This window comes from Miniopterus natalensis, chromosome 4, assembly GCF_054644295.1.
Source record: "Miniopterus natalensis isolate mMinNat1 chromosome 4, mMinNat1.hap1, whole genome shotgun sequence".
Lineage (NCBI taxonomy): Eukaryota > Metazoa > Chordata > Mammalia > Chiroptera > Miniopteridae > Miniopterus > Miniopterus natalensis.
Window position 1 is genome coordinate 37,815,429 of NC_142084.1, and position 14,025 is coordinate 37,829,453.

Below are 14,025 nucleotides of genomic sequence, written 5' to 3' on the forward strand. Positions count from 1 at the left end.
AATCTGTGCAGAAAGGAGACAGGACACAAATTATGGTGACAATTGAACTTAGTCTTTTTAACATTGTAACTTTTCTAATTAATGAATTTATATAGCAAAGAATGGAAATATATAATATATAAAGAAGATAAATAAAATATTACTAGTAATCCCACATATACGTATATGACACATTGATATATGTGTATAAATATACATATATATGTACATCTATAGTACATTTGAATACACATTTGTTTATGTGCCATATATATATATATATATGTACACACACACATATGTGCATAACAATTAATGTATTACACATGCACATAACACTACTGCAATATCTGAGAGGAGCTAAATAATGACAACCCTCTTCACTGCCCAGGTTCTTAATCAATTGAGAAATACAGAGTAGAAGAGGAAGTTTATAATAATGTATTCACTAACGATAAAGACTAAGTTGGAGCGCACAACTTTGTGTGAGAAACCAAAGGGTCAGCTAACTGAAGCCCAAAGTCATGTATTAACCCCTCCAACCACAGGCAATTCTGGATGCTGGGAGACCAAGCTCCATTAGAGGATGGCTTGTCCCTGGAGGAGCAGAATACAGTTTAAACTCTCTGTAAGTAGGCTGGCTCCCAGAGAAGAGAAAAATACGAGCCAAGTTTAATCTTTAAGAATTTACAGACATATACAATTACTATGCAATATATATGTAATAACGTTACATAAACTATATGTAATATACATGCTATTACAAATATGTATGATGTAGAAATTCAACATAGTATTATTATTACAATTTTCAAACCAAAGTATGTCTAGCCAGGTTGTTCTATATAGGATATCAGAAGTTTTGCAATGTAATTAGATGGCAATGGTATGCTTCTCCAATCATAAAATGCATAAAGATTGTCTATTCATAAAATTCAAACAATGAAGATGTCCCAATCTTACCTTTAAGCCCTCTGCCACTATTAAATTTCTAGAGAAAAATGAAAGTTCAAATAATATCTACTCTTGCAAGTTAAATCCAAGTGATACAAATTCTAAAGTCAAATTCTTTTGACTTTTAAAAATAAATTCCCAAAGTCATCCTTCCCTATTTGTAATTTTGCTCAGTTCAGTCAGAGGAATTCATTACCCCTAGGGAGGGTTGGAATTTTTTTTCAGCAGCTGCACCCTGGGAAGTGTGAAGATCTTTTAGGGCCTCAGAAATTCTTAGTTCAATGTCAAGACTCATCATTCTCACTTCAATTGTACTCTAAAGTAGGCCTCAGAAAGTAACCCTAACCCCACACCCACCAAATTTAGAATATAAGCCAAAAGTTAGCCCTTAGACTAGAGCAATGATCCAAAGTAACAATCCTGTTCCCTACACCCTGACCCTATGTTGTCAAAGGACATCCTATTGGTGTCTGAGGAACAAAGGCAGATGGTAGATGGTGACTATCTTGACTTCTCTTTGGGTGGCCAGCCAGTCTACTTTTCTGGAATTTATATCCCGTGAATTTAATGGATAGGAACCACTCAGCAAATGATCAATTCTGTCACTATGAATCTATAAATATGTGGGTCCCCAAGGGAGGAGGGCATCCAGAAGCCTATTGTCTCCTCAGGGGGGTAATCTTGAGGATACTGACAACTTGGCATTTGCAATAGCCCTTCCCCCAAACCAGGTGTTATTGGAAAATCCTTTCTTTCTCACCCAACCTATTGGAAACCTTCTAACTTCCATTTCCCCTTAAGCACTTCCCTCCGGAGGGTGAGCTTTATTGTTAGTACTGACTCTGAGTATTCTGTGAGGTATTGTGTGCTTGTGTATAACAGCACACTTTCTTTGCCTCTTGGAACGGTACTAATTTGGCCTAAAAAAAAACGCTACCTTCTAGAAAAAGATTTCACCTTAGAGCAGCATCTGTTTCAGTTGAAAAAGCACCCTCAGAATTTCTGAGCAGAAGTTGCTGTTGAGGCTGTTTGAGGCTATTGGAGGTATGTGCCCCTGAGGTCCTAGTGACAGCCGGTGCCTCAGCCACACGGTCCTCTAAAGTCTAGACAATCTTCTGTTTTTTTTTTTAATTTTTTTTTTTGTTTAAAATATTACAGATGACCCTTTTTCTCCCCAATGACCCGTTCCACCCCATCCCTTCCCCCTTCCCAGGCCCTCTCCCCACCGTGTCCTTGGGGTGTGCGTATATGCATATAAATTCTTTGGTTACTCTCTCCCCCTCCACCCACCCGCCCTCCTCCATCCCTCTGACATTCATCAGTCTCATCTATGCTTCCATGTCATTGAATCTATTCTGTTCATCAGTTTATTAAGCTCTTTAGATTCCAAGTATAAGCGAGATCATGTGATATTTGTCTTTCGCTGCCTGACTTATTTCACTTAGCATAATATTCTCCAGGTCCCTCCATACTGTCCCAAAGGGTATGAGATTCTTCGCTTCTGCTTCTTTTCCCTCCTATAATCCCCTTGGGCACTGTAATATCCACATGCCCAGCTATAATAATTATCATTTTGAAGCTCACCCAAACATTTTTTTCTACTATTTTCATTTTCTATGATTGAGCCTTTGGACCAGACACAAATTTAAGGTCAAGTGCTTTATAGTTTCAACCTGTGGCCTGAATGCACAATTAGTGCCTCTTCCTACCACCTGAGGCAAATGACCTTAAGTTTTAGTCACATGATATTTTAACACTTTAGCTAGATGCTTCCTGGTGCTCTGTGGCTCATGTGTAACCTTGCTGACTTGCCATATACATGCAGGTACTAATCTCACTTTTAACCTAGCCATGATACCAGGCCAGGCTGTGTCTGCATCATAATAAACTATGGCAGCCCGGAGCCTGAGGCCTTAGCACCTGCCAAAGGTACTGCTTTGCTGAAGCCCTTGCCTTGCACTACAAGTTCAAGGTCAAAATGCAACAGTCTGCATTGTCAGGCCATCTGTGCAGGCTAAAGGCCCATGCCTTTGGGCCCATCTCTACAAAAAGTCTTTTAGAGTCAGACCCACAATCACTTGACAGAGTCAAAAGCACCCAGTGACTAATGTTTAAGAACTCTTAGCTGGGTGTCAGCAGTTAAAAACTAACTATGCTAGTTAAAAACCTACCTGGCCTCATATAAACTCTACAGACCACCAATGTCAAAATTTCCTGTCTAGATATTAACTACTAAGGTCACTCAGTTCATTCCACATGAAATTTGCTTCCCAAATTCTTCTTGTCTCCTTTTTCAATGTTCCCAGTCACCATATATATATATATATGTATATATTCAATTTAGTGAAATACATATATATCAAATTTAGAAAAAATAATACACATATATTCAATTTAATAAACTTTAATAAATAAAGTATTATCTGACATATAAAGGAAAAACATATCAAGAATTTATTTATTTTATGAAATTTAGATCATACCTTATAGAGTAATATCTATTCTGTGTTCATATATCAAAAGTATTTAAAATCTTTCCTAATATATTATTACAAATTTTTTAAAAATTAAAATATTTAAATCACAATACCTCATGAACCTGGTGATAACACCAAGTAATACAGTAAAGCTTTATGAAAGGATTCCCCTGCTTCCCATCCTCCAGTTTGATGATCTAGGGGCAACCCGTTTTAATTCTTTCAGCTGATTCTTTTATTTATTTTTTCTTTTTTGAATTGAAATATAGTTGACATATAATATTACATTAGTTTCAGGTGTACAACATAATGATATGACACTTGTATATATTGATCATAAGTCTAGTTAACATCCATCAACACACATAGTTATGCATTTTTTTCTTATGAGAATTTTTAAGGTCTACTCGCAGCAACTATTAAATGCAATTCAGTATTAAGTATAGTCATCACCATGCTGTATATTATATCCCCATGACTTATTTATTTTATAGCTGAAAGTTTGTACCTTTTTTAAAAATATGTTTTTATTGATTTCAGAGACAGATAGAAACATCAGTGGGAGAGAAACATCAATCGGCTGCCTCCTGCACGCCCCCTGCTGGGGACCAAGCCCACAACCCAGGCATGTGCGCCGATGGAGATTCCAGCCGACAACCTCTTGGTGCCTGGGACTCAGTCAACCGAGCCACACCGGCCGAGCAGAAGTTTGTACCTTTTGATTCTTAGCTGATTTCTTAACTGACTCTTTTTGTTCTTTCCACCATGCCTATTTCAAATACTCAATTTTAGGAGTTACTTATTTACTCCTTTGACTCTTAATGCACCAAACTCCTAGTTTAGTTAAATCACTATTTTTAATAAAATCAACAAACTGAGTGTAGTTTACTTGAAAACTTATCCTTTTGCAGCTTTTTCATTTACCAAGAGTTTTTAATTTTTTCTTACCCACTATGTCCCTTTATCTTAATATTATGTTTCAATTATTTATTTTATCAGACATTCTAAGGAGTATTTGTTTGTTTGCTTTACTGTTTTTCCCCTGAACACTCTGTCCATTAGCTGTCATCTGGACAAGTCACTTTTTAGGATAGCTTCAAAGAGGCTCTCCTGAGACTTCTTCTTGGATAGGAGGAACCTCCTTTCCTGGAACATGTCTTTGCCTTTCTTGGATTGCTACCTTATATTTCTTGAGCTTAACATGTGTGGGAAGTGGTATTTCTAAAAATGTGTATGTCTGAGACTTTTATTCTAAACATTTGACTGAAAATTTGGCTAGACATAGAATTTTAGTCCAAAATTTCTTTCTTTCAGAACTCTGAAAGCTTTGCTCCGTGACTATCTGACATCAGTGTTATTGATGAGAAGGCTGGTACCAATCTGATCACTCCTCTGTGGATGACTTGTTTTTCTCTGGAAACTATTAGAAACTTGTCTTTATTCCTTTGGTCCTAAAAGTATACAAATACTTGTCTAGGAATGGAACTTTTTCAATTTGGAGACTTATGTCCTTCAAGAATTGACTCTGAAAAATTCTCTTGAATTGATTCTTTGATATATTACAATCTCCTGTTTTCTATACCCTCTCATTATGAAACCTGAGGTCACCCCAGTCTGGGACTCCTGCTGCCTGTCACTACCCATTCAAAAAGCAGAGACAGAGATTGGATTATAAGTGTGTGTTTAATAATATCAGATGCCTGAAATCTGGGAAGGTAATAACCAACACCCACCTTCCCCTTAAGCTTGTTAGGAGAAAGCTTCTATAGGGAAGTCAGGGAAAAGGAATGTGGGTAGGTAGGACGAGGGAGCCTCTGGTGATTTGCAGGCCCAGAATTTGAGTGCCTGTGGGGGTCTTTGGTCTTGATGAATGTCTTCATTACTGGTCCCCTGAACAGGATGGTCAGTGTTCTGAAACTGGTAAAGCAGTGACTGGTTGTGTGTCATCCTGGTGTTTCTGAGGCCTAATCAATCAACCTCCACATTCCTGGTGGGCAGGCATATAAATTCAGGGCTGGGTTAAAAGTCTTTTCGTTCTTGCCTGGTCAACTGAGAACTGCAACAAATCTTAGCCAGAACATAAGGTTAAATGTATACAGTTAATGAATCAATTATACATTCTGTTGGTAAAGGGGAGGAAAGGAAAGAGAAAGAAAGAGAAGAGGAGGGAAAATGAAAAATCATGTTTTTATTCTACCCTTGTAACCTTATCAATTATGAATTGCTATTAATTAGATCAATATTGATTATTTATTATTCAATAAATAATTTCAAAACAATATGCAAGTGCTTGGTGTAGATCGATTGTCTTGGGTCTGATAGAAATAAACTCCTAAGAGTTCCTTGAGTGTTGAATCCTCAGACCTTCTTTTATGCAAGGTCACAGAACTGGCAGCCTAACTTCTCCCAGAGGTCAGAGGGAGACCCATCTCCTTATTGTGTAGGTGTAGACACCTGGATAATTTAGGTAAATTTTTCAAGGTTTTACAGCATTAGTGGCAGAGCTGGTTAGTGGCAGACTGAAGGAGTTTCATTTCCTAGCTAGGTTCCCTGCCCATTGCATAATGTTCCGCTAGTGACCTGTCACAACTCAGTGCAGCTGAATCACAAATTCATACATCGCAGTTCAAACAAGATGGGTGTGGTTTCCAAAGGAAATTCTAGGGACTGTTATAAAAACAAACACAAATTGGAGAAAAGATGCTGGGATGGCAGACACTGAAGATATCCTTCAGTGTGTGGGTTTACACCCCCCTTCCCCCAATCAGTCACTGTTAATTCCTTCTGCAACTGCTTAGGGAGGCATTTGCTAAGACACACAGTGGTCATTACATATATTTAATATTTAAATATAACATTTCTTCCTTGGAAATGATTTTTGAAGAATTGTTTAAACTGTATAAAGCTTTAAATGCATATGGAATTTTTTTGCAGTAGAACAGGGGCCTTAGAATAGCATTAAGACTGAATTGTGGTGTTAAAGAAAACCCCAAATGGAGCGGACAGTTTGAGTACATTGCTAATCCTGTAGCCATGAAACCGAAACTTAAACTGCCAAGATTTCCTCAAAATGCTGACTCTGACCTCAAACAAGCCTTTCTTTAAGTCCATGACGCCACACCCAATAACAGGAATGTGGGTTTCTACCAACCACTCTCAGTAGAAAACAATGTACTCTCCTTCCTCATTTCTCAGCTGCAAGGCTGAGAACTGAGCACTTTTAGTTTTGAAGTTTCACTGTTTGCAAACAGTTTGCTTCTTGCTCAATAAAATATTTATATCAAATAAAGCTCTCTGAATTTTCTTTTTTAGACAGTTTCTACCATACCTGCTCTGTATACAGTTTAGACAGTTTCTACCATACCTGCTACTATGGACAGGCCAGTTAAACTCTGAAAGTTTTTTCATTAGTAAACAGTGGAAATGATAAGATTTATTGGAATAATCTAAACATTGGATGAAACTATGCATGTGAATTAACTAGCGCAGTGGCTGGTATATGGAATGCGCTCATAAAAATTTGTCAAATCGATGAACGTTAGTGCTCCTTGTCATATGGACGTCCCTTAAGATTTCTCATGCATAGCATTACTTGACAAATAGTATGTCCGCTAAATGTTAAAGGGTCTGGAGAACTTCACTCACATTCAAAGTTGCTGACAGTCGTAGTGTGTCAGTTGACTTGCTTATAAGCAAGTAAAAAAAAAAGTTGCAAATGAGTGAAACAAACTGAGAGAATACTTCAGGATATATGTCATTATTTATATTGTAAATTTAGAACATTTTGCACTAGGTTGGAGGAGTGTCTTACCTAAATAAAAATCTTTTTTTCTCTAATTGTATATTCACAAGATTATGGGATGTATCTGTACTCAAAACATACTGTAATAATTGATCATCAGTGATAAAAGATTAAATATTTAAATGTATGATCTAGGTCTGCTCTGTACATTCATTCATTCAAATGATTATTCATTCAGCTCATTTGTTCATTTCTTTACTGTATATTTATTGAGTTCCAAGTTAATAATGCTGAGGCTATGAAGACAAAGTCACTCTCCATTACCTAATTCACTTGGAAATATAAGGAATAATACAGGAAATTAGAACCGAAGTAGGTGACTGTTTCTTGCTCTTGCTGTGTACTTAGGTTAGTCTTTGCTCTTCTAAGAACTAAAGTCAAGAATACAAATCAGCACTGTCCAATGGAAATAAAAATCACATGTGTAGTTTCAAATTTTCTAGTAACATTTGAAAAGTTTTAAAAATGGTGGGGTTAATTTTAATGTCATATTTTTAAAATATTACCATTTTAACATGTAATTGATATTATTAATGAGATAGTTTATATTCTTTTTTTCACACTAAGTCTTTGAGATCTGGCACAGATTTTGCACGGAATTTGGACCAGCCATATTTCAAGTGCTCCACAGGCACATGTAACTAATGGCTACCATATTAATACAGGTTATAGACAAAGTTTAGGATGTGCACATACATTTTTGGAAGTTACCATTCAACCCACTTCATTCCCCTAGAGCCTCTAGAAGGAATGCAGCTCGGCCAATACCTTGACTTTAACCCAGTGTAACCCATTTGAACTTCTGACCTCTAACACTATAAGATAGTAAATTTGTGTTAAGTTTATGGTAATTTGCTTTGGCATAAGAAACTATTAGAATTCATTTCAAATTTTGCTTCCTTTGGCCAGTGGGTTTTTTTGTTGTTGTTGTTTTGTTTTGTTTTTATTGAAACCATTGAGTAAGAAACACTTTAGCAATCTGCTAGTAGGAGAGACATGTGAAGATATCCTGTTGACAAATGAAATTCTGATTTGGAACTTAAGGAAAGACAGCATTTTCTGTCAAACTGTAGTTCTTTAGTCCCTACAGAAATTCAATCTCTTACCCCAAATTTGTCTCTAAGACTTAATATTTTGCCTTAGCAATATGTTGGAACAAATTGCAGAAGAGATGTTTTTTGTTAAAATACTTTCATGAAAATAATTAGGCATAATTTAGAAAAGAAAGTGATCTATGCTGCTAAAAAGGCTGAGGTTGCTTTTGTATGACTATACAGTCTTAGCAGCTAAGTTTAAATTGAGAGAACATTTGTCAAAAAGTCAACATTCAGCATGCTTAAACATTTCTATTAACTCTGGCTAACTCTATTAACTACTTCAATGAAAAGAAAAACAACTTATTGTATGTTTACATGAAACCAAGAAAAATGAGGCTTGTTCTACCTAGAAGTTCTTTTGCATGCATTGGTGTCTTAAAACTTTTGTAAAAAATTGGAAATAACTAAGTCTGCATAAAAAAGTACCATCATAATAAAAATTTGTCTGGAAACTAATGAAATAAGCTGTGCATTATACAACTACTTTACTTAACAAACCAAATGAATCACAGAAATAGTAAAATTAACATTAAAATTTTACATTAATATATGCCCTAAAGTCTTTCTTAAAAGTCCATTATGCTATAAAATATACCTATTGAAAGGAAAGATATTAAGTAGGCAATTTACCCTTTGAAATAGGGGTTGATAAAAACAAAAATCTATGGCCTAGCAATCCACAGATTCAGAGAGATGGTAGAATGGGAGACAATTCCAACTTTAAAGACAGCTATAAACAAGCCACCAGCTTATATTTTAGCAAATAAATTATCTCACATACTGAATGGCCGCCCCACTTAAGGTGCTAAAGAAGAGAGCAAAGTTCTCTGTAGCATGAGCCCTGGGGCTGCCTAATAAAAGTAATCAATGACTTGGGATGACACCTGTTGTAATGTGTGCTTTGATTAAATTGGGCTGCAGAAGAGATGAAGCAACTGAAAACCTCACGGTGCGGTAGCCAACAGAGAAAGCTGGGGGTCTCCACAGGTCAAGTGTCAGTGTGTGCATGAGCAGTGGTGCTGTTTTAAGCAAGCAAAGCAGTAGGCTGGACGGAGCGGGACGCAGGCCACAGAAACTTACCAGGCTTGTAAATGAGTAATAGGGAAGGAGGCCAGATAATAATGTAGGCGAAATTATAGGGTGACAGAATTGTCATTTTGGAACCTCCCATTTTATTACTGATCCAGGTAAAAATCATCCCCTAAAACAATTAGGTGAATGGTTGATGGGGAACATGAAAAACCACAATGCAACACCTTTCAGAGTATCTCTGGCTTGCAAGGGGGAAAAATAACTTGACAATGGAACAACCAGTTTGTCACCGCCTTAGTCCAATGTTTAATCTCCACAACACCAATGACTGATCAACAAGAAAGTAAGTTTTCTGATGTGGAGCAATGTAGCATCCAACATTGCATGTTATGCATACTCCCCCCAAAAGCTTTTCTAATTTCTGGTTTGTGGAAACTACAAGGAATAGAAGAAGAAGCCAGGCAAAGAGAGAGTTGAGAAAATGTTGATTTAAGACTCTGGCAGGACATGGCAGTGCTTTCTTTCACCTTTGCTTTTGGAAAACTTAGACCAGCGAGGTTCTGAAGAGACTGACATTACAGAACAATTTAAGCTGAAGTAAAAGGTTTCTTCAGGACCTGTCTGAGCTCAGCTCCCTCATTTTAGAGATAAGGAAAGTTAAGTTCGAAGGCCACCCGAGATAGTAAGAACCAATCCTCATGGAGCTCCAGGTCCTACACCCAGAGCCCTTGGCTTGGCCACATGTTATTCACCAGGGGTGTGCAGGACCTCACTGTCCCATATGTTCCCCAATGCTACAGGTATTGAAGAGGGGCCTGGAGATGATATAGAGAAAATTAAACTTCAAACTTCAGCCTGGTGAACATCTCTAAGGCCTTCTGTGAGACTCTATGGCTTTGAGTAATTCACAGCTAACCTAGCAGATTTTTGCTGAGTAACTTAGGAGTCCTACCCCCATTTGTCTTTGCATGTAGTTTTTGCATACAGAGTAATTTTAAGAAAAGCCTGACTGTCAGGAACAATTTCATAAGCTAGTGAACTCTTTAGCTGCCCAGGAATAGATAGAAAAAGAATTATGGTTTGTTTTTCATTACCTTCAGATAATAGTCACCTAGAAAAACGCACGTCCATTCTTCTGTCAAATTCAACTGTGTAATCACTTCATCTGTACTCCTTTTATGAAGAAAAAGAAATATCATATTTAAAATATTTGCAATCTGTAACACAGCACCTACATATTCCGCTTTTGTGAAAGATTTTTTTGTAAACTACAAATTGCAACACAGATAATGGTAATTATTGCATCCATGCTACAATGACCTTCATGACTATTTTGTATTAAAGCACGCTGGGTAGCTCTAGTTTCCAAATGGAGTTAAAACAAAGGAAGTCCTGACGTCAACATTTTCCTCATGGGCTAATGAAAATCAAAGCAAAGGTGGGTTGTTTGCAAAGGTACGAAAATGGTTGTAATAGATTAGGTCAGGAGTTTCCTCACGAGATTATTAAAGCAAACTGTTGTTGGACATGACCCTTTAAACCCTTCTGGTAAATCAATAGCCTAACAATTTTATTCTCTGTCTTTCACTTCAAGTGTATTGAAGATCTGTCCTCAAGAAAGGGCTCTGAGAGAGGTGGTTCTCATACCCACAGGGTAGAGGAGCGTGGTATTGATCCGTTTTTCAGGAACAGAGTGGTGCCTAAAACTTTGGGATATGAGGCCTACATCCCATTTCCTGCACCCAGCAAAAGGGAAGAAAATAGGAGTTAGAAAACCACAAACTACAACCACAAGAACAAAAGGCCTTATTTTCTACATTATCTATAATGTCTCATTTTTTTGTTTTAACTATACTGACAATATAGTTCTGATAAGTAAAATGCTAATAAGCAATTAAAACATTTTTTCTAAAGAAGGCTACCAGGGCAGGGAAAATTTAAAAGAGAGAGACAGAGAGAGAAAGAGAGAGAAAGAAACCCAAGAAGATGGATATTCTCTAGTCAGAGACTGAACAGCTTTTCTCCCCTTCTTCCCCTTATTAACCCAAATCACTAACATTCCACACTCAGCACAAAGAACAGCATTGGACTGTTTAGTCTTTTGAAATGTAGGTCTTACTTTGCCACCTATTTAAAATAAAAATGCTAACAACTTATTTTGGTTTTCAAAATCAACCTGATAATAAATATAACTCTATTTCCTATCTAATAACTATCTCTTAGGTGTTAAGAACATGCTGTTTGTTGTTCCCTTTGACCCTCACTGCTCCTCCATGACATAGACATTATAGTGCCCATTTCACAGATAGGAAACAGATTTTGCTTTTGCAAGGTGTCCACACAGCAAGGAAGTGGGAAATTGGTATTTTTGCAAATGTATGTGACTCGAAAGTTATGGTTTTTTTTCTTCCTCTTCTCAGTCTTACTTCCTTAAGAAACTAGATGAGATGTAGTGAACAAATGGGCTAGATTCTTACTCTATTTTAACTCTTAGGAAAGTGTTAATATTGTTTATTTTGGGTTTTAAGTTCTTGGAATTATATAAATTAATTCCCTAAGACTATATCTGAAGTACGACTAAGAAGCTTACTAAATATGTTATGTGGAATTTTAAATAAACAAAAAAATATCCTCCAAATCTTTGACAATCATTTATACTATAAAATATATAATCCCATTATAGTGCTGTTAGTTTATTATTACACTCTAGGCTTTTAGAGATGAATCTCAATTCCTGTGCAGAGAAAAGGTTTGTAAAATGTTGTTTAAGTGAAAAATATCTGCAATTATTTAGTTTCCCACTCACATGCACGGTCTGAGAGGGATCCCTGACTTCTAAGTTTGCTTGTAATCATAACTTCCAATGCGCGGGGGAGTTTGGGCGTGAGTAGGCTGCAGAAGAATTGGGAGCAAAACAGGTTCTGGACTCACTCTTGAGGGCAAATGTCATCGTTTCCTGTCACTGGTATAATAGTCTATCACATACAATTACTTTGAGGATTCAGTGAGATTATCACCATAAAGCATTTAACACAAGATCTGGAACATAGTAGGACAATAAACAAATATTCAAATTTCTTATTCAAATTCCTTTAAAATACAACTGTCTCCTAATTTTTCTCTGTCATAAATTTAGGTTTTCACAAATTTTATTTTCTTGTGGGTGCAGCTAAACCATGTTATCATCACTCACTCTGTAGACAGATGGACTTGCTCAAAGGGACAGTGAGGCAGCCGTTGCGCAGAGAGCATTGGTCAGGGGCTCAGAAATCCTTGCTGTGTGACTGACAGTAAACTGTCTTCTCTTTCTGAGCCTTATTTTCTCACCTTCCAGTGTTGCTCTGAAAAAATGGGGTCAGGTTGACAAAATGCCTATAATAGATGTTCAATCAATAATAGTCAATTCTCCCCATCTAAAGTATATGTTTCTGGAGTAGAAAGTATGATTTGGACTTTTCCTTACCCCTATGTAGCTTATCAATCTGCACACCCTTGGTGTTTTCATAACAATTAAATATTCCCAGACTTCGTGAGTAGAATGTAGTTCCAACTTAATTTGACTGTGTGATCAAAAGAGCCAAGTATGTGAATTTATTTGGTTGTTTTCCCACTGAAATTTCTGAAATGCTCTTCTGCATCTTATAAGTTCCCGGATGCTATGTTCTTTGTTAATGTCCAGACAAACACAATGTTAAAAATAAATGGCAGGGAAGCACAGTGGGAAATGAAATTTACCAGGTGGAAGATCAAGAAGAATTAAGTGCCAAAGCTCTAGCTCACATGTCTGTAAAATTGATTTGACTTACTACGTTTAATGCAAATAGAGTTGTATTATTTGGAATGTGTGTGTACACATACACATCTTAAACCGTGTGAGCACATCTTGAGGTTATCCATTTAGAATTCTCATGAATAAATAAATATAAATAGGTTGTTTTCACTTTTAAAGATTAGCTTTTTATCTGACATTTAAAACCAAGCATATAGGAGCATATGAACAGACAGACTTTTAAAAAACATGGTCAATTGGGGCATTCCCAAAGACAGCTCAGGATTGCCATATTCTTCTCAGTAAAAGAAGTGCTTTATCTCTTGTCTCATTTTCTTGATTAAACTTGTTTGTTTTTCACCTGTCCCGTGAATCATTCTGATGCAACCACCACTAGATGTAACGCATGGAGCTGCCAGTAATCGCACCGATTTTTCACTCCATGCCTTTGCTGGGTGATTTGGTGCAAAACATCTCAGTCTGCTCTCCTAGCTAACGCTGTGTATCTTTCAGGTTTAACTGTGGTGTCCTCCGGCCAGCTTTCCTTTATTCCCTCTTCTTACTCAGGACTAGCATAATGCACTTCCTCTGCACTCTTAAATCTCTCCGCATAATATTAAAATTGTAACTTTCTTGTCTGTCTTATCCACTTCATTGTGAAAACCTTGTTTACTCTTGAATCTTGCACACAGTGCCCAGAGCATAGGACATGCTCAATAGATGTTTATTGAACTGATCTGAATCTATTCTTGGACTCCTTTGTGTACCTAAATTTATTCCAAAGTGATTCCCAAGTTTCCGATAGTCTAAGAAGAATGTTTCTTCACATAGAACTTACCTGAAGGAGGCATTGATGGGCACTCTTATGAAAGCAAATTCTGAATTGAGTTGCAGTGGTGGGTTTCCAGCTTCTCA